The sequence below is a fragment of the Puma concolor genome, chromosome F2 (assembly GCF_028749965.1).
Source record: "Puma concolor isolate L17-30 chromosome F2, mPumCon1.1.hap2, whole genome shotgun sequence".
NCBI lineage: Eukaryota > Metazoa > Chordata > Mammalia > Carnivora > Felidae > Puma > Puma concolor.
In genome coordinates, this window is record NC_141684.1 from 57,196,859 (window position 1) to 57,215,886 (window position 19,028).

A 19,028-nucleotide genomic window follows, 5' to 3' on the forward strand; every position below is an offset into this window, starting at 1 on the left:
TTAATCTACAATGAGATATGACTACACACTTATTAGAATGACCTAGATCTAAAACACTGACAACAGCAAGTACTGGTGAAGATGGGAGAAGCAGGAACTCTCATCCATTGCTGGTTGGAATGTAAAATGGAACAGCCACTCTGGAAGACAGTTTCATGGTTTCTTAAAAACTAAACGTATCCTTACCTTGTGATTCAGCAATCATGCTGAGGAGTTAAAACGTCATGTCCACAAAAACCTGCACTTGGAAGTTTATAGCAGCTTTATTCATAATTGCTAAAACTTGAAAACAACCAGATGTCTTTTAGTAAACGAATGGATAAATAAACTATGGTAAACTCAGATAATGGAATATTATTCAATGCTAAAAGAAATAAGCTATCAAGCCATGAAAAGACATAGAAGGACCTTAAGTGCATATTACTAGGTGAAGGAAGCCAATCTTAATAGACTAGATACTATATGATTCCAACTAGATGACATTCTGGAAAAGGAAAAACTATAAAGAGAATAATAAGGTCAGAGGTTGCCAGAGGTTCAAGGGGGCAGAAAAGGATGAATAAATGGAACACAGAAGATTTTTAGGGTAGTGAAATTGTTTTGTATGAAACTATAATAATGTGCACATGTCATTTGTATTTGTATAAATCCACGGAATGTATAACACTGGAGTGAACCCTAGTATAAATTATGGACTTTGGATGTTGCAATGTTTGTTGTAGGTTCATCAATTGTGCCAAATGTTCCACTCAGGTGGAGGATGTTGATAATGGGGGAGGCTATGCATGTGTGAGGGAGGGGGTATGTAGTAACTCTCTGTACCTTCCTCTTAATTTTGTTGTAAACCTAAAACTGCTCTTCAAAATAAAGTCTTAAGATACATACACACACGCACACACACAGTCACAATATTTCTTTTGATTAGAAGATGATGAAAGAATATTGAAAATAAAATGCAAAAGAAGTTTTGCTTTTCCTGACATTTGCCAAGTATTCATTCATTTACTAATTCATTCACTCAACGAATATTTATTGAATGTAAACTAGAAACACTGCTCTCAAAATTAGGGCTTTGGCAATAGAAAAAGGTAAGCAAAAATCCCTGCCCTCAAGGACCTTACATTCTGGAAGGGAGAGAAACATAATAAGATAAATGTCTATTTATCATATCTATCTTTCTATTTATCTTTTATCTACCCATAAAGTTAGAGGATGACCAGTGCCACAAAGAAAAAAATAAAGCACGTATGGGGGATAGGAAAATGGGAACCTTTTTGCAATTTGAAATAAGATCATCCTGGGATTTCTCACTAAGAAGTTTGCATTGAATTAAAGACTTCAAGGGTCAGGGTACCTGGCTGGCTCCGCGGGTAAAGCATGTGCCTCTTGATCTCAGGGTTGTAAGTTCATGCCCTACATTAGGTACAGAGATTATTTAAACATAAGATCTTGAAAAAAAAAAAAAAAGGCTTCAAGATTGCAGGAGTAAGTTACTAACAAATTGTCTGTGTTTCTGGCTTGTCACTGGCTCATACAACAAGGAAGTCATCATGGCTGAAACAGAATGAAAGAGGAGTAAGGAAAGTTAAGTCAAAGGAAGCAAATCTTGTATCTCCTGTAGGCCATTATAACGGCTAGAGAATTTTGAATAGAGAAGTGACATGATTATGGAGTAAGATGATTCTAGCTGCCCTGCTGAAAACACACAAGAGAAAAGAATGAAAGGAGATAGGACAGTGAGGAGGTTATTAGAATAATCCAGACAAGAGGTGCTGAAGACTTAGCCCTGGTCGTTAGCAATGCAATTAGTAAAAGGAGATTCGATTCTGAAAACATTTTGAATTTAGATGTGACAATGGTTGCTGATAGATTTACTGTGGAGTCTGAGAAGAAAGGAGAAATGTCCAGGATCATTTCATGGTTTTTGCCAAGAGCAACAGGAAGAAAGAAGTTGTCATTTATTGAAATGCAGAACACTTTAGGAGGGGTAGGCTGGAGATCAATTTTGGATAAGTTACAGCTGAGCTAACTAATACACATTAATTAGAAGTATTAAATAGGCAGTTAATATTTGGGTCTGGGGTTTAAAAGACAGGTCAACGATATAGATGGTATTTAAGCCATAATAGGGTGACATCACCCAGAGAGTGTGCATGGGCAGGGAAGATAATGGGTCAAGGACTGAGCCCCAGGCACTCAAAGTTTTAAGTTCAGGAAATGAAAACAATAAATGAGGTTGTAATATAGTCAGAATCAAAGAAATACTTTTGCAATATAGAAAATATTTATAGAGACTTTTCAAAAAGACTTGGCCATATTTTGAGTAAAACTGAAACCGCTTAAAAGCATCAAGTGGAACAAAAATCAAAATGGCTGCACTAACGCTTCAGCGAAGCTCAATTTTACAGTAACCTTTTTCCTCCCTTCCGCAAATCTCTTCTCCTTTCTTAGCCTTTATTTCAGAAACTCCATACCACCCTAAATACCTGCAAAGGAGGCTGGCAGAATTTCTGTCAAAACTGGCTAGAACTTGTGTTTCCCTGTATTACTCCTCAGGGCCTTCCCTCCAGGGAGGCTTGCAGTTTTTTGAAGACCTTAGCTTGCATCCGCCTCCTGCCTCCTTTGCCAGGCAAAGCAATAAAGCTATTGTTCCTCTCTCACACAAACTCTGTCTTCACGTTATATTCTGGCTCTGAAGTAAGGAGGTAAGGAGGCCAGTTTTCCACAACAAAATTAGGATGACATTTTTGGAAATTTGAGATTAGCTAATAATCTCTAGCAAAAAATATAAGAAAAATATCAAAAGACAGGACCATTTAACGACACACAAAAGTAGTAAGGTTATTTAAATTTAAAATTGCCCTTCAGTTTTGAGGACATTAAAAGGTCTTATTAAACTTCTTCACTTGAATATAAACGAATATAAAAGTTCTCAGGAGTAGGATCACAGTGATAGTTCATGAGTTCGTAGTTGCAAAAACAGTTATTTTGCAACTGAATCTGAATCGAAGAAATAGAAGTTACAAAATACACTCTACTTTTATGTAAGTCTTTTCATCAAGTTGAGAAACAGAATAATTCTTCCACCCCTCAGAAAAATAATACTTCAAAACTCAGTACCAAAAAGCCATAACATTTCTATTTGTTATTATACACCAACACCGCTAAACTCACTTAATCTGAGAATCATGTTCATAAAATGACTCAGAATATTACTTATTCATTTCATAGATAGTTGTGTTTTATTACTTATTAAAATGAACAGGAGAGAAAAATGCTTGCATCTTGTTCTTTAGAGATGGATATTTTTGAAACATTAAAAAAGTAAAAAAGTTATCTTAACATAATTATTCTTTGTAACATCTTTTGGTTGGAGAGGCACACTCTTTATATGCTTTAATTTTTTTTCATTATTTTGCTTTTGTTCTTTTAGAATAAATGTGATAATTTCACCGAATGTGATAGTTATTAGTTTGTGTGTGTCCATGCCCAGACAGCTGATCTTCATTATTTGTGGATTCTGTATTTGTGAATTCACCTACTTGCTAAAATTCATTTGTAAACCCAAAATCAGTACTCTTGGTGCTTCTGTGGTCATTCACAGACATGCACAGAAAAGCAAAATATTTTAGTTGCCTGCAGCTCACATTCCCAGTTGAGGTCAAACAAGGAAATACTTTGTCTTGTTTGAGCTTTCATGCTGTAAACAGTGTCCTTTTCATGGTCTATTTAGTGCCACGTTTTTTGCATTTTTGTGCGTTCTGTTGATGATTTCCCTCTTAAAATGGCCCCTAGCTCTAGTACTGAAATGCTGACTGGTGTCTCTAGCACAAGACGTCCATGATGTGCTTCACAGGAAATACACATTTATTACATAAGTTTCTCTCAGCCATGAGTTACAGTTCTGTTGGCATGGGTTCAATGTTAATGAATCTATAATACATATTAAATAAGGTGTCTTTTAACAGAAAACACACATAAAACAAAGTTATGTATTGATCTGTTAGTGAAAACGTTGTGATCAGAAGTTCACAAGGAACCTAACTCCTATTTCTCCTAGGAGATGTGGTTTACTAAGCTAGTATTCACGGCAACTTTGTAGAATAGAACAATAGCAAATGACAAGAATCAAGTGTATATTTAAATTTGATTTTTAAAATTTTATCGTTACTCAAATATAAATAGAGCACGTGTAAAATACTTTATCAAGCTAATCAATTAATGAAAACAACAGAAACATATTCAAAAGAGAATTTAAGAATTCAGGATTTCAATAGCCAGTCAAAAGATAGATAAACAACAGGTTCATATCTTATAAGACAATAAACCATAAGCTTTTGGAGTTGTCTTTTTTTTTACCAGAGAGAAAGTATCTGCGTCTCTTCAGGACAAAAAACTACAAGTTATCATGTAATTTAACCAGGACTGAGATCCTCAATCAATGATCACTCAGTATGTTTATATATGTAATAAAAGGCATATTTCCGAAGCACATTTGCACTTCAATCTGACAGTGCCTTAGCCTGAAAAAAATAAAATGTTCTTTTACCTAGAGACATTTTGGTTTTGAATGAAGTCTATAGTTTTATAACCTATATGACTTAATATTATCAAAAGACAATTTATTTTTCTGTCTAACAAATATATGCATAACTTATCAAAAAATCCAGAGTTTAGAATAATGTCCAAAGCAGAGAAAATCCTAGATGAGTTTCATGCATATGGTTCTATTTGCATACCTTATTTTGAAGTAAACTTTTCACTTAGTTGACACCATTATATTGTTAAATACAAGTAAGTGAAAGTAAAATGAAGAGCCTAGACAAATCGTTCAGGTTAAGGCAAATAATATTAAAACTACTGCATAATAGAACAGTGTCTAGAAACATCCCTGGGTTGATTTCTCTTATCAGTGATTTAGTCTTATTTTCACCCTAGTTTTTCTATCACTAAAAGTAGTCTGTGAGATTGAGATGGATTACCCCAGAGAGGAGAACAAAACAAAACAATGAAAATTTGGAAATAACATATTTCTTGGTTTTGTGTTTCTAATGAGCATTTGTTAAAATGAAGAGTAGATTATAGTGATGAAAGTCAGGCTTTTAAGAGATAAGGAAAATTTTGTGAGAATGCCCAAGGTGTGTGTGTGTGGGAGGGGGGAGGGGTTGTTACATATTAACATATCAAAGGGAAACATTAGTGAATGGATTATGGAGTAAATTAGCAGGGAAGGAGAAGAAAGAAGACAGGATGAAAAGGACAAGAGGTTAGATGCAAGGGTCATCATTCCTCTGGGTCCCCACTTCTCAACCTTAGATTGATAATGGTAAAAATAGTAGTAAAATTATCCAAATATGGGAACCCTAGATGCCTAGAAGGATCATACACAACTTGGAGAACTCCTATGTGTCCAGTGTGGTGCCTTTGCTAAAGAGCAGAAATAACTGAGGGCGCTGCCCAGGTAGATGGCCTGAGTCAAAGTCTCCCATTTCCCATGCCTAGTTCAACAACGTAGGGAATCCCTAAGTACTGAATTCTGCAAGAACTGATGGTGCTGCTTCATGGGGTGGGGGTGGAAGGGGAGGAAACCACAAAGAGAAGCAAAAGAGGAAAAGCAAGAACTGGATGTCTGAGCCAACCTCAAAGGATGGGCAGTGCCAGGGAGAGCCAAATTAGGGACTGGTTAAGCAAAGAAGACCCAGGTGACCAGGACAAGCATGTAGGTCACTGGTAGAGCATGCAAGGATCTTAGGTACAGCTCTTTACTATACCACTCCACCAACACCTAGAGGATATGCTGTCTTTTCCTTTTTCTGAAGAGGTAGAAGCAGAAGGGGAAATCCTTGAGGAATCAACTGAAAGAGGCTATTTTAAGCTAGACCAAAAAAAGGAAGGAGAGTTCATTGAGAACTGGAATAGCTTTCCTTACTCAGGGGAATGGGACCCTTAAAGAAGGTTAATCAGAAATATAGCAAGTTTTGGAGAATTTTACAACTTTTAACAGAATCCAATAGAGGGTGCATGGGGTTCCCAATTAGTTAGAACTATATACTCAAGCAAAAATTTGGTATCACCAAATAGTTGGTAATAAGAAAAATAATGTTTTTTTTTCCAATTTCCCAATTTTTTCCTAATTTTCTATTTTGAGAGAGAGAGAGAGAGAGAGAGAGAGAGAGAGAGAGAGAGTGGGGGAAGGGCAGAGGGAAAGGGAAAGGCATTCTTAAGCAGGCTTCACACCCAGTGTGGAGCCAGGTAGGCGGCTAGACCTCAAGAAGGTGAGATCATGACCCGAGCCAAAATCAAGAGTCAGACACTCCATCGACTGAGCCACCTAGGCACCCTTCCATTTCCCGGTATTACATAATTTTAGTTATCTGAAGTTTAGTCCAATATACCCTTCACTATGATCCCAGGGAAACCAGTGAATTATATCATAAATGAAGTATACTTTGAAGAGATTTACAGTACATTTCAAGGATGCAGGGGGACTATCCCCATAACAAATTGACAAGGATATGAGCAGAAAAAGTTACAATAGCTAGTGGTACAGTGCATAAATAAATAAATAAATAAATAAATAAAATCTTTTCATTAATGCTGTTTTGTGCAGGATGTGACTGTTCTATTAGGCCTAAAACTGTACCAAGTTAACAAAAATTCAAAACAAGTTTGGTATCATAGCAATAAAATAGTAGGATATTGACTAATTCATCCCTTCGCCCACAACAACAAGACATTAAAAAAAATTGGAGTTGGGGCGCCTGAGTGGCGCAGTCGGTTAAGCGTCCGACTTCAGCCAGGTCACGATCTCGCGGTCCGTGAGTTCGAGCCCCCCGTCAGGCTCTGGGCTGATGGCTCAGAGCCTGGAGCCTGTTTCCAATTCTGTGTCTCCCTCTCTCTCTGTCCTCCGCCGTTCATGCTCTGTCTCTCTCTGTCCCAAAAATAAATAAACGTTGAAAAAAAAAATTAAAAAAAAAAAATTGGAGTAATAGAAACAACTTCTGTATAAGCTATTTGATCAGGATTCCTCTTTTTCTGGTGTGTAAGACCATATTCTTCCCAGTGTTCCTCAGTTCCTTTGGTATCCCAACTAAACTAGATCACTTTCAGCCAGGGTAAAATACAGATGCTGTAAATGAGCAAATGATTAAAGAAAACAGAGTTAACAAAAATCCTTTACCTATACAATTTTTTATATGATTGGCTGTACATTATAACACATTTTAACTAAACCACTGTACTGTCATAATGCCTTTCAGTGGAGGAGGAGAATGCAATTCATTTAAGTAACAAGTTATAAATCATATGTAACTTATAAATTATATGAAAAGCATATAACTGACATGACAAAATTAATTATAACAACTTAAAAATGGCAAGTCTGAAGAAATTTTGCCTTGGATTAGCCTCCTTTTGATTCTCTTCTTCAGAATTAAAAGTGTGTTGCCAGTTCGTCGTTTTAAATTCAAAAAGAAAGAAAATATCTGTTTTTGTACTTGATTTGGTAAGCCTATGAGCGGTTGCCCATAAAGAATCACTTTACCACAGTAGTAGCCAGCTGTCCACTGTGTCTTTTGGGTAAGAAAAATCCACACACACTACCCTGAGAGTATTATAAATAATAAATGTACTTTTCTCAAGTTAAAACTCTTCTAGTCACCATTGAGCTCATTGAAAGAACTGCATACACTCTTAGGCTCCATTTCATCTCTCATTGATAACTGAACTCACTTCAATGTGCTTCTGTTCCATTGCATTGAAAAAGATTTCACTAAAGTTACCTGTGGGCTTGCAACTTTTCAGCCTTCTCTTATGATATCTGTCCAGGATCTGTACAGATCCAGAATCTGTAATGATTCCCATATAATTTTTCAGAAACATGAAATGCTATAATCTGTCTCCAAACACACAAGATATACTAGCAAACATTAATACAAGTTTTCTTTATGGAAACCCATTTTTCATGAACTCAGATGACGACTGTATCATGCCCCCTGGATATGCCAAATTCCTTATGTTTCTCATCCAGAAATTATGGTTAGGATTCAGAAAATAAGAAGTCATCTTGTTTTTGATGACTAAGAGAGACTCAGACCCTAATAAAATCTCAAATCAGCTGTGTAAACTTTGGTAAATTACTTGATATCTATTAATCCATTTCTTCATTTTAAAAGTGAATATTAATAACAATGGTAACTAGAATTTATTGGGAAACGTCTCTGTCTTGGACAGGATTGGCGAGTACTTTACCTGTATTCCATCTTTTGATTCTCAAAAAAAAAAAAAAAAATCTGTAAGTCATATGCCATTAAAATTTCTCTTTTCTATGTGTAGAAGGTGAAGTTTACCAATTTTGAAGGACTTGCAGTAGGTCACACAGTTAGGAAGTGGGGTAACAGGGATTCCAGCTCTTGCTTATTCACTCAAAAACTTCCCACCTCACAGCATTGTCCTGCCACGAACGTGTCTTGTATCACACCCAACATATAGTTGTCGTTCCTAAAATAATATTTGAAACAATGAAATTGTTGAATAATATTTCAAAATGTAAATATTCCTGAATATGTGTGCTCTATCTATGCAGAGGCATTGGGAAAAATATGTGCTAGCTAAGAATGAAAATTTGAGCAAACTATCTTTATTTTTTTGCTTAAGGAGAGATCATGAACAACTAGCACGAAGTGAATATGGGCATATTCACAAATGGATTAAAATGCGCGGATAAAGAAACAAAAGTAAAATGAAAGGAAAATGGCATCCAGGAGGACAAGGAAACTCAAAGAATCTCCCAGTGTGACTCAGTTTGAAATAGCTTCAAAAGTTTCAGCCAGCTTGAATGCACAGGCCAGCTAAGGGTGAGTTGTTCTCTGGAATAATTATTTCCACTCTTCCTTTTCTGATGTATAAACCAAAATAGTGACAGGATGTCTCTGTCTTTATGAGATGAATGTCAGTATTTTTTGGCCTTCTTACATTTTTACAGAAATTGTATTTTAAAAATAAGCCTATTTGTGGAACAAACACAAAAGAAATAAGTTCCTTTACAATAAAATAATTGTAGCATTAAATATGCATTCTGTTTGATTATAAAATACTTTCAAATAAGCACGATAAATTTTCCAGTTCATAGCATTTATTTTTCTTAAATCTTCTCACATAAGTTGTATAGATTTTGCTTCAGAAAACACAAGATAAATAAAATAATTTACCATTGGATTCCATGAATAAGTGAAAGAATGTTGCCTTTCAGGACAGGCTAAATAAGCTAAATACATTTGAGATCATGATAGTGAATCAAAAACATGCTAAATAATGTTGTTAATTATTATATGAATTAACAAGAATCAAATTTTAAAAAATAGAATTGGCATGATTTTACTGTACTCATTATTATATAAATCTTGTGAAATCATATCCTTTATTGAACACTAGTGCTCTAAAGCCGATGTTCCTTTTTTGTTGTCAACTTTTGAATTCAGGTTTTCTCTCTTGAGCCTTCTTTCCTATCTTGTGTGGTCTCCATAGAATTCTGACCCAGAGACCCTCCAAAGATGGATTCATTCATCTAGTTCTAGTCTTTTCCACTACTTAGGATGAGGATTCTTTGCTCTCTTTTGCTCTAAGCAAATATCATAATTCATATTATCTATAGTTTTATCTTTATATACAATGGTGCGGAAATAAATATAAGGAAAACTGTAAGAAAGAGAAAAGTAAATTTAAAAGTGGAAATTGAATTAAAGCATTAAAAATTAAGTGTATCACCACTTAAATCAAGAAAACAAACCTGCATATATACAAGATTGGGATTAAGAAGGATAGTGTAACTGCAGAATCTCTGAAAATCATAAATAATGAAATTATGTAAAAAGGCCTGAGAAAATAAGTGAATTTCTAGCTGAACATAAACCTTCGAAATTGATCCAAGAAAAGTGAAGCTTTCAAAATTCTATCATGATAGAAAAAGGGAAAATAAGTTCTCAGAAAATGATCAACAAAATTAACGAAGCCCCAAAAGTTTTAAGATATTTATTTCTTAAAAACTAAGGAAAATATGACTCTCATGCTATATAAATTGTTTAAAAACATAAGAAAGGTGGAAAGCTACCAAATGTATTTAATGAAGCCAAGATAACATTGGTAAATGGTCTTTACCAAAAAGCAGAATAAGGAAACTTGTAGACTGTCTATTTGGGACCCGTGGGAAGCAGTTACCATTAAGTGCCAGATATTAATTGGGGAAACATCTGTGAAAGAGAAGAGGGAGCAGGGATAGACAGGAAACTCTTCAGCCTAGGATGCCTGTATTATACATGTAGAAGGAGGCAGGGATCAGAAAAAGATTGAGGAAAAAGATTGCAGAGCAGTGTAAGCCCAACAAAGTTCTGTCAGCTCAATCGGAAGCTCCAACATGAAGAATGCCCATGGGAAACTCTGAAATTGGGTTGATATGGTCAGAGCCTAGTAATCCTAGTATCCACAGTCATTGACCAGAGCTGCCCAAAAGAATGTGGCTTTGGAGTGAATGCTGCAGGGAGAAACAAAGGCCATGCCACTGAAGGCTGGCAGCTGATGGTACTCCTTGCACAGAAATTCTCCCTGGATAGAGCATCTGCTCTATATAACATGTGCCGTGAACTGCCACATCGACCTACACTGCGAATGAATATAAATGCCCAAAGTCTAAATAAAACACTAGAAAAATTTAGCAGCATTATAATAAAAGAATAGTATGTTGTAGCTAAAAAGCACTTATTAAAGGAATATAATACATATGGAGATTCCTGTGACTGGCCTTTGAGTATCAAACCCTAGGTGTTACGATTTCATGGGCAGTATAAATGGTGATCTGACATATGGAAATTTAGTCCAGAGTTGCAAAGGCAAACATTTCAAATGCCAGGATCTGATTTCTTATTGAGTTATTTCCTATTTTGGCAATACTATATGGCATGTTTCAATGTATCTGTAGTTTTTTTTTATTTACATTATATTAATGATTTTCATCCACAACATCAAGTGACCCAATAATCTAACACTTGATTTTATATCACCATCATCAAAGGCACTTAAACATTTGATATCTGTTCTCTGATGAGAGTTGGTAAAATGAACATAGAATGCATGATCAACATCGCAAAAAATTATTTCGGTAAACATTCACATCATAGTTACTGGTGGAACCTTAGAAGATTTCTCATTAAACAAGTTTTGAAAAAGATACGCTATTTCAAATCTGATTATTATTAAACTGTGATATGTAATTAATAGCAACTGTAATAATGATGTAGAAGAAAAAAACTATCATTATGTTTATGTGATATTTCCTTACCCTGGAAAATCTAACAGAATCAACTGAGAGCCATTACAATTAGTAAAAGAATATTGTATAATGGCTATTTATAAAAAAATATTAAAACTAGTAATTTTAAATGTTAACTGGTAATTGACTTGAAAAAGTCCTGACCCATAATAGATGCATAAATTATATTACTTATAGGAAATATTTCAAAAAGAAACTTTTTAGGAACAGAACGAAGATAACCAAGAACTTTCTTGCAGCAAAATAAAGATGAACAAAAGGAAAGACACACCTTGTCGCTGGGTGAGAAGACTAAATGTTATCAAGATATCTTTTTCTTTAAATAGCTTACAAATAAATATTTGAAATGGAAATTGGTCAGTTTAGCCAAAATTATCCTAAAATTCACTGTAAATGGTAATTATGCAAGAATAGCTAAGAAAATACTAAAATGCTTGATATGCCTTTCCTGACATCAAGTGTTAAAATGATATAGATTTAAAAATATTATATTTTGCTAATATTATTAATATCTTATAAATATGAAATGTAAATCTGTTGGGAGAATATAATTTACTTTTGTTTTTACTTTTGATCAGTTCTTCAAATTAGCAAATATGCAAATCTTACACAATTAATTATATTAATCTTCCAAAGTTAATTATATCCATTTGTATCAAAAGTTAAATTTTAGGAAAAATAAATTTAAAAAGTATAGAACAATGTTTAAGATCAGTGTAAGAATGGTTTACTGAAAAAAACGTAAAGGCTAAGAATTTTACACTTAAAAGCATAAGTTTCAGAATATATCAAAATAAATTTTGAAGTCAAATAGCCTTGGGCAATACTCAGGAAAATGGCAGAAAGGTATGAGTATTAATAGGCAAGACCGAAAAGAAAACAAATTAGCAACAAACATTATTTAAATACAATTAAAGAAAAATATCATTTTATTTATTAACTTGTCCAAAGAGTTTTTTAAAGTTTAATTCTTTGTGTTGTTAAGGATGCAAAATGGCAGGCACTATACCCATTGATGTGCATATATAACTTACAGATTTTCTTGATTGTAATTTTGCATTATATGAACTGAAGAGTATATTTATAGCCTTTGCTATAGTGACTTTTTTTCTAAAAATTTTGAAAATATATAAAGATACATAGAAGGGTACATAAAATACATAAGAGAATATTAATTGTATGCTGTTGCTTTAGAAAGTCTTGCAACAACTTGAGCTCAGCAGTTGGAAATCAACTAAATAAATAATTTAAATTGCAAATGTGATTATTATGGAAACAAACTATGTTATGAAAAAATGCTTAATGAAGTGGAAAATTTTTACAATTTATGACTGGCTAAAAAGTTATAAAATATTGTTACAAAAGAATTGTTCGGAGCAATGACTAAAGGCAAAAATATCAAATATAGAATTATTTGTAACATAAATAAGAACAGAATTGGACAAACATACAACATAGAGCAACAGGTTGATACTAGCAATAATGGATATAGACCTCTGAAAAACTTACCAAAGAGCAAACAAACAAATAAAAACCCTGTTAATGCTATAGCATGAAAGGACTAATATCAATAATATTATGATCTTATCAATTTTCCATTATAAGTCAAAGAATTTTTTGTTTGTTCTTGCCTACCTTATGGAAAGAGAGGCTTCCAAAACTTTAATGATCTGATTCACACACTAAAACTCCATGGCAGGTGAAAGCGAAGATTGAGAAGCAAGAAACTAAAAGTAAAGTTTGAAAGTTGGGGATAACCCATTGGATGTAATTTGGGGACTAGTAGCTCTGAAAAAAAAGAGGGATTTGAAAAGGAGGTCAGATTTAGTAATAAGAAGAGAATTCTGACCCAACTCCATTAAGCATCTTCTCTCCTTCTGCAGAAACCAGTGGGAATCCAGGTTCTTCCGCATGGGCTTGGTTTATAGCCCAGGAGAGACAAGCAGAGCCAGAAGAAGGGGAAATGAAGGTACAAGAATGGCAAGTGAGGACTGACAAAGCAAGGTTACTGTCAAAGATACAGAAGATGACATAAAAAACAGAGATGGATGGCTAATACTTAACATTGATTATCACACGTTTCCTGATATCACATTGAAATTCCATCACTTGCATTTTTCCCTACTCCTTTCTTCAAAAAGTAAATTTAGGGGCGCCTGGGTGGCACAGTCGGTTAAGCGTCCGACTTCAGCCAGGTCACGATCTCGCGGTCCGTGAGTTCCAGCCCCGCGTCGGGCTCTGGGCTGATGGCTCAGAGCCTGGAGCCTGTTTCCGATTCTGTGTCTCCCTCTCTCTCTGCCCCTCCCCCGTTCATGCTCTGTCTCTCTCTGTCCCAAAAATAAATAAACGTTGAAAAAAAAAATTTAAAAAAAAAAAGTAAATTTAGATGATTGAATGCTGTTGATTCACCTGCCAAATAATCACCACACCACTTCAACCCTGTTGTGATAAATATGGTTCTTTCACTCAAGCCATCCAGAAAAACATTATATTTCTTTTTATTTCTGTTTGTTTATATCTCATCAGGAAACATAACTTTTCCCCTAATATTTCTCTGTCTATATAATTGTTTCAAATCTAAAATGTCTGTTATCCTGTACCATAACTTATTCTTCTTCTGTTTGTAGGTAAGCCTCTTTTAGGATCTTTAATGAGATGTGAAAGTGTAATAAACTGCATGGATATACACAGAAAATAAATTTTCAAATACTTCTTATAAATTTTTGTTTTCATAAGTGTTTTTCACAGCAGAGCTAACTTTTCTGAGAATAGAAAATCAAATCAGGAATCCTCTGATAATGTTCAGAAAATGCATATATGTCATATAAACCCTATAACGATCATGCCCAGGAATGAATCAGCAGCCTGGGACTTTCTTATCCTTTTGGTGTAAAATTGATGGGAGGTTATCCTCAGGTAGGAGAGAAGGCTGAGAACCACCCTTAAGCACTTCTTAGCAGACAGGTGGAAATAACATGGACAACATTTATGAGTTCTTAATTGTATACAGTCACAAGCAGCATACGACACTCTTGATGAGTCTTTTGGGAATTGGAAGGATGAAAATGATGAGTATGACCTTCGTATGTGTGGGCTTTTGGTCTAAGGCTATAGATGGCTCAAGAAATTCCCATTTAATACGTTCTCAGTTCATTGATAATACTTCTATTTTTATGAATCACTAAGACCAAGCAGCAAAATAGGCTAAGAGTCATGTAGATCTTTGGGCTAATAAAAGCTATGTTTCAATGGATTCTATTATAATTTTAAAGTAGCTCAATACTAGAAAAGATTGCCTATGAAGCATACACAGTGCACTGCTCAGAGATTTTTTTCTTTCTCTCTTCTTCCTTTCCCCTTCTTGTTCCACAACTCTCTTATTCTACCCTCACCCCCAAAGGACTTTGGTATCTGTAATTTAGAATCCATTAGGTTCTTTGAGAAACAACCTTGAAACTATGTAAGAAACAAATTTGGTAAGAAAAAAAATCTCTGATTTCCATTTGACAAAAAAAAAGTGAAAAACCTATAAAAGTATTACTTGAGGGCACTTATAAATTCATTTTCTGTAAGAAAACCGGACAGGGTTTCATCAATCCGCTCTATAAATTAGAATTATTTTTAAAAAGAATTATTTGCAGCCATTGTTACATTGATCAAAACAGTAGGTGAATAAGATTTCCAGAACTGTGGTTCTTTACCTTTTCTGTAGCAGCTATTAATATATTACATTAAAAAAATCGAGAAAAACAGCTTGAATGTATACGGGCAAATATTGTTTACAATAGAAACAACCCCAAATCTCTTTAAAATACAAAGAAATCCTACATATACCAACACATCAGGGGGCAAAATCCTTATTTGGCTTGCAGAGTAATCAGTTTTATCCACAGAAAATAGGTCCAGTTTATTGACAGCTATATGCTGAATAGTAAATTGACTCTTTATAATATCATCTCTGCTATTGTTACACTATGGGCCCCGTTCAAGAATCATTGTCCAGCTGCTCCATGAAAGCCTGCATAAAGATACACGAACCCTGAAAGTAATCTATTTCCCAGTTCTTTGTGGCCCTGGAAAGGCACAGAATTTATAGGGACTTGTTAGAGAAGCCAGGCTAATAAAAACAGAAAGATACCCTAGTGTTCTTGGCAGTGCATTGTGCTTATACATGTAAAAGTGTTTAAGATTCTCTGTCCAAGATGATATTCTTGCCATCCAGTGAATGAAATTCTAGGAGAAGCTGGCCAATAATATCCAACAATGCCTTCTGTTTATTGTGGCTAGGAACAATTAAGTCTGTCCAATGAAAACTGGCAGTTTGCAACAAGTCCTATTTCCTTATTATGGTTTTCTTTTGCTCTAAAAATCCAATTGTCTATGCAATGACAGTCATAAAGTTTCTAATAAGAACAGAGTGATAAGTATGGCATAATAGGATTAATAGAACATTAGAAATAAAAGCATGTCTTTGTTATTTTTTAAAACCTTTGTAAGACTCTTTTCTAAAGCCAAATCGTCCATTAAACATGGAAGAAAAACCTGATATATAATTACTGAAGTAATTACTTGTTATGGCTATTTTTGAAAAATTGAGAATTTTAAATAATAAAAAATTCAAGAGTGTCTGTCTTCAATAACTAAAATCTGTTTGAAAATGTATAACATGGGTAATGGTAGATATGACTGTTACAATTCTTTCTATTCCTTACCTCTGCCTGCATATTTATTTATTTTTTAATGTTTTTTAAATTTATTTTTGAGACAGAGAGAAAGAGAGAGTGAGTGGGGCAGAGAGAGGTGGGCAGAGGATCTGAAGCGGGCTCTGTGCTGACAGCAGACCTACATGGGGCTCGAACTCCTGAACCGTGAGATCATGACCTGAATTGAAGTCAGACGCTTAATCGACTGACGCTTAAGCAGGTGCCCCACTGCTTTTCTAAGATATAAGTAGAGGGAGGTGAATATGAGAAAAACCTAACCTGAACTGTGGTATAATCAGATTATATACAAATATTTGGCACAGATAATTTTCTTCGTATTGACCAAAGTAGAATTAAAAGACAAGAGAAAAGTAACATACTTGCTGGACTCAAAAATACAAGCAGTAAAATCAAATAAATTTTCATAAGGTGTTTTTCTAAAACTGTGTTGATGGCATAGCCTCAGGCAGATGACTACTAACAATGCACTTTGTTGCACTAGCCATATTTCCAGGGCTCCATAGCCTCCTGTGGCTGATGGCTACAGTATTGGGCAAAACAGTTTATAGAACATTCCTATTAATCTGGAAATTGCGGGGTGCCTGGGTGGCTCAGTCAGTTGGGTGTCCGACTTCAGCTCAGGTCATGTTCTCACCGTCCGTGAGTTTGAGCCCCACATCAGGCTTTCTGCTGATAGCTCAGAGCCTGGAGCCTGCTTTGGATTCTGTGTCTCGTTCTCTCTCTGCCCCTCCCCCCACTAGCACTCTGTGTCTCTCTCTCAAAAATAAAATTAAAAAAACCATAAAAAAATTTAAAAAAATATGGAAATTGCAATTAGAGAGTGTAGTTCTAAAGAATATTCATTGGCATGTCTATGAACTTTTCCTGTTCAGAGAATATTTTTATGACCTTGGCTTTGAAAGAAGTAAAGACAGATTTATTCAAAGAACTATATAATAATATATAGATTCTCAATAGTTTTGCTATATCTAATGATCAAGCACTGTCTAGTCCTGATACTCTTTGGAACCTATCTATCAACAACTCTTTATTGAGTGCTGTTCTCCCAGGCTTTGCTGTAGATGCAGGAATACATGAATGAACACACAAAATCCCTGTGTTCAGGGATCCAGCATTCACATTTTTCCTCAATACCTTTCTGTAATTACCTAATACCAACTTTAATTTTAGTCGATATATTCAGAGTCCTACAACTTTTTTCCAGTATTATTTGTACTTTTAATAAAATTAGGTATGAACTATTAGTAAATGGAAAATTTAAGTGACATTGGGTTTTAATAAAATCTTTTGTATCAACATGCATCCCCTTGCTTTATTTCTTGTACCTTTAAAGCGTCTACTTTTGTTAGTTTCTTTCTGATCTCCCAGATATGCATTCTCTCTCAGAGGCAAAAACCTTTTGTTTGCCAGATCTTAGATTTAAAAGTATTTTAAAATATATATAATGAATTTAAAATCTGATAAATTAGACAGAAGCACAAAAACAAATAAAATAGCTGATAGTTGTCTTCAGTCACATTTTTTTAAAAATTCCAACTTGATCCTATTATAGTCTAAAATCTTTACTTCTTTTTTGTTTGTATTAGTTAATAAATAAGCATACAGCTGTTTTTTAAAAAGACCTACTGCCAATTTGTCTCTAAGTCTTTTTTTTCTCTAAGCTTATTTTATCACTAGTTCCATTTCCCTGCCTTTACATTTATAACCCTATTCTTCACTAGAAAGGAATTTGAACAAGCAAACACATTTTGGCAGAAAAAAAAATCACCAAAAGCTGTTAGCCATAAATATTCTTATAGTGTCATACTCCTATAACTCATACTGAAATCATAGAACTTGAATTACATGTGCAATTGTGTAGCGGGCACAATTCCTTTGCATGTGCACGCATCTACACACACCCACGCACGAAGTTTAAATGCCTTTTAACTGTGGGCTTAAGTTACATAAGTCTGGCTATTCAGAGTTAATAGCAAGATTCTATCTTTAGCCCATCCACTAACATATAACAGCAGAGTTTGAAAACCACCCACCCACTGTGCAAAGACCAGAAGTAAGGTATATGGAATTTATTGATGGCTTTTTTACTATGAGTATGTTCAAATTGATTTTAAACATTGAACAAATAGGGACTTAAATTTGAAACTGTTAAAACAAAAAATTTGAAACTGTTAAAACAAAATGTGGAAACTGTAGACCTTCTTCTAGAATGTCACTAATTTTGAATGTGCATTTTTACTTTCAGGATAGAGTGATGAGCAGGAGCTCAAGAGAGTGTTGATGCCAGTGTCGGATGAAATTGAGGACACGAGCCAATGCGCTAGTTCTAACAAGACTCAGTAAGTTTGCGCTTGTGTCGGGCTCTGCACCAAGCAGTGGTGAAGTAGAGCTAGGACCCTCATCTTCACAGTCTAGCTAGTTAGAAAAAGACACACAAAGGACTCACAATAATGCAGTGTGAACATTCTTACAAAAGGAGTATTTATGAAGCAAGTAAGGGTCCAGAAGAGGTGGTGATTAATTGAATGACTTTTCATATACATTTTTGACTAGTAATTCCATTGATGTGAAATAATAGCTTGATGAACACAGTTGTATACTTTCTGTAATAGATACTGAAGACATGCCATTAGTTCTTATCACCAACATGATACTTTACACCAAGCTCTCTAAAATTCTGCCTTGAACTATCAGCAATAGCCAAATTATGGAGAGTCCAAATACCCATCCACTGGATGGATATATATATATATATCCATCCATCCATGTATATATACACACACATATATGTATGCATATATGTATATATATGTATGCATATATACATGTATATATGTATACATATATGTATGCATATATGCATGTATATGTGTATATATATATCCATCCATCCATGTATGTGGATATACACACACACACACACACACACACACATATATATACATACATATATATGTATACATACATATATACATATATAT

At 34.5% G+C, this 19,028-nt stretch overlaps 1 long non-coding RNA gene across 1 annotated transcript in view; it reads left to right on the plus strand.

Moving 5' to 3' along the window:
• Nucleotides 1-18,776, plus strand: part of LOC147572039 (uncharacterized) — a 76,488-nt gene extending 57,712 nt beyond the window's left edge. The window contains exons 2-4 of the long non-coding RNA XR_015246912.1: nucleotides 8,656-8,855; nucleotides 13,207-13,292; nucleotides 18,293-18,776. This is a non-coding gene — a long non-coding RNA (uncharacterized LOC147572039). The remainder of the gene's footprint in view (nucleotides 1-8,655; nucleotides 8,856-13,206; nucleotides 13,293-18,292) is intronic.
• The last annotated feature ends 252 nt before the right edge of the window (nucleotides 18,777-19,028 follow it).